Here is a 3,289-nt window from a genome sequence, read left to right as displayed (position 1 = left end):
TTCTCATCGTAATAAAACAAAATGCTTCTCATTACATGCCCAGTTGGGTGATTCAACCGCTACCTAGAAGGAGAAGAAGATCGCATCGTACCCATTCACACAAAACAAATGAGGTAAAATACCTTTCCGTCAAAAGAAAACCGAAAACATTGTTGATGCTAGTCGAATATCTCAAAGATTTTCGTGCGAGAACAAAAAAAACACAACGAAAAGCAGCTGAAATGGTATCACAAACCCCAAAATAAATGCATATTTCTTCTTACGCTGTAGTAGAGTTGTTTTTGGGAGGTGTGGGGAGAAAAAAAAGTTGTTTAAAACCTCGCAACCATAGCAAAAGGACGACACCGAGACACAGAGACAAAAGCGAACAAGGAACATAAAAATCGCCAGTAAAACTTTAATGCAAATTGAATTTTATGCTCAGCCCATAGCTACACCGACAAGGGGGAACAGTGATACGTTTTTCTTCGCTAAGTTTTCGGCGCTGGTGGTTAAATTTGTTTCGCCACATCCCGTAACCTCTTTTCGACCGATCCGATCCGGCGCAAATGCTTGTATACTTCGTTCGCTTTTTTAAAATTATTCTCTTTTCCCGAAACCGTAAACATTTGTTACCCACGTTCACCCACGATTTGCTCGAAGGCGAAAACAAACCCCAAACAAAAAAACACGAAACGACCTTGCACCGCTTGTTCTTCCGTCTAGGCTGTGTTTTAGAACGATGTCATTTCGTTGGTTTGATCAACTTTTTTGCTTTAACAGTCGGCGACAAGTAACATTGGACGGTTCGTTGAGCAGAATCGTTAACAGTAGACTGCATAAAACAACGAGCAATATCTTGCCTAATGAGCAGTTTTATTCGAAAATACTGTTTTACAATCAATCTACTATATTTGAAGCTGATAGTGATCATTACTGTGATGGTCACAGAGTATCGAACTTTAATGGGATAGGAAACCGTGAAACTGCATGGTTTTACCCATCCCGAGACATGTTTTGTTGGTAACGAAGCATTAAAATAGATTCATAGGATGATTTTAATTTTTAAAACATTTCATTCCATGCTATACAATCTTGTCATTCTGGTCGAAGGTAGGATCGTATTCTCACAAGCACACACTAATACCTTCGTATTTTGCATATCGATTCCATTAGCTGCATGGAATGGAATAATACAAGTACACGTGTAAACAGATTCCTAGCGCTACTAATGACAACACACACTATTCCACTTTGCAGAAAAATATTTTAAAGCAATACAAAGTAAATCTCATGTGCTTAACATCACTCCGTAAGTTAAAAACGATCATTGTTCCAACGGCCCGGATAGCTCAGTCGGTAGAGCGTTGGACTTTTAATCCAACGGTCTAGGGTTCAAGTCCCTATTCGGGCGGCTGTGTGTTGTCCTATAAGACAAACTTTTATTTATAGAAATTAAATAAAAAAATATTGTGACTTAAATCTATCGTCGATAAATAATTGAATTAATTATAGTTATTGAATTTCAAGCTATCACAATATTCCTATTACTTGTAATGCATTATTATAATGCGTGTTAGACATTTTCGGGTAATTTTCTAACTAAAAGACTTTTTTTGCCAATCACCGCTCTATGATGCGCCAAAAAATTGGTCTTTATTCGCTTGCGTATGAAAAAAGCCCTCGATGGGCGCATCCTGCCGTTTTTATACGTGTTTTTTCTTCCATCCTTTCTTCTTCTTCTCCTGACATCCCTATTTTCTCGTATGTTTTGACAGGTCGTTGGGACCTGATCGTCCTTCCTTTATAAGGTTCCAACAATGCGCCTCCACCATATGTCCTTTGCCCTTTTATTTTTTTAAACATTTCTGTTTTATTTATCCTCCTAAAAGCTGTATTTTATACCTAAACATGCTCCTCTTCAAACATAATATCTTTCCAGTACATTCGAATAAGAGTACGATAAGTCCGGGGAAATAATCAAACGTAAAGTTACTTAACACAATAATTCAACCAATGTGATATATGATAAATAAGGATACGTCGAATAATGAATCCATTATTTTCCAGTTTTTTACAGTCATGTGTTTATTTTCACTCGCTCATTGTCTTTCTTTTTATTTTAATAAATATTATTTTCCGCATTACATCACTATTACACTGTTTTTACAACTACGCCCACAACATGTCATATTGGTTTATTTTACATTTTATTTTGCATTTACTTTTGTAAAAGTAAAAAAGTTGTTTTAGCTGTTGTGTTACTATTGTTGATTTGTTAGTGTAATTCATGGAGTTGTTTCATTAAATTATGGACATATTTTACGTACTGTCGTTTCATTGGACGTTGAGAATGAATCGAATGAAGTGTGGGGAATTAATTTTTAGCAGATTTGTTTATAAATATTGTATTCAGTATTTTGTAAGTTATCGGATCTGTTAACAGTGTGTAATAAATTAATATATTCGAAGTCATTAAAGAAACGGGTCGCTAGTAAACATTTCGGAAAATGTAAAACAAGCAACGTTCACAGTACAAAGTATTGTGCTGCAGCAAATAAGATGTTGAAAGCATTTTACTCATTTAGGCTCTTATTTATTTCATAAGTTATGGTATTGAAAAACTGTTAGATTAAGGCCAAGTTTTTAATTCTATTAGTTGTTAACGTTTTTGCGCAAATTGTAAGATTTGTTTTGTTCACACATATTTGTTTTTTTTTTTTTGCTAAACGCATAGGCTTTCATTTTGGTGTACATTCTTATTCCAAAATTAGTAGTACCCCATATCACTATGGATAACGTAAGGCAACACACCGGTCTTAAAAGTTAAAGTACCGATTTGAACGCAATATCCAAGCCATTAAGGCAGACAGACTGGGAAGAGGCAAAAAAAGGGTTAATAATTTAGTTGTGTCTTCTTTTAGGGAAATTTAAATACAAAAAAATCCAAATTTCCCGATATACATGCGATCGGTACTATTTCTGCTCCGAAGGAAGAGCACAAACATCGAAACGTAAATCAAAGAATTCAAAAACTGTGCTCATCAATAGAAAAAGAAAACAGTGTACAGGAATATTTTGAACTTCGGTGAAGATCACCGATCTTCCAATTTCTCGGAAGTTATTTATGTAGCTTTGCGCTTCTCTTCAGCAGGACAATTAATGTCTGGGTAGTAAAAACAGAACCAAATTGACGTGCGTTGACAACAGTCAATAATTTATTAGGCACAATAACGTTAACACGAAAAATGGTTATGGAAAAGCTATACAGATTGGTATATAGACGGTGTATAGAGTGATGCAAAAATTC

The 3,289-nt window shown here is 35.2% G+C and overlaps 1 non-coding gene across 1 annotated transcript; it reads left to right on the top strand.

The window, feature by feature from the left end:
- The first annotated feature begins 1,320 nt into the window (after window positions 1-1,320).
- Trnak-uuu (transfer RNA lysine (anticodon UUU)) lies at window positions 1,321-1,393 on the top strand. Its single transcript has one exon. It is a non-coding gene; the product is annotated as a tRNA-Lys (tRNA).
- The last annotated feature ends 1,896 nt before the right edge of the window (window positions 1,394-3,289 follow it).

The sequence above is a fragment of the Anopheles funestus genome, chromosome 2RL (assembly GCF_943734845.2).
Source record: "Anopheles funestus chromosome 2RL, idAnoFuneDA-416_04, whole genome shotgun sequence".
Taxonomy (NCBI): domain Eukaryota; kingdom Metazoa; phylum Arthropoda; class Insecta; order Diptera; family Culicidae; genus Anopheles; species Anopheles funestus.
This window is presented reverse-complemented; position numbering and strand designations above follow the sequence as displayed.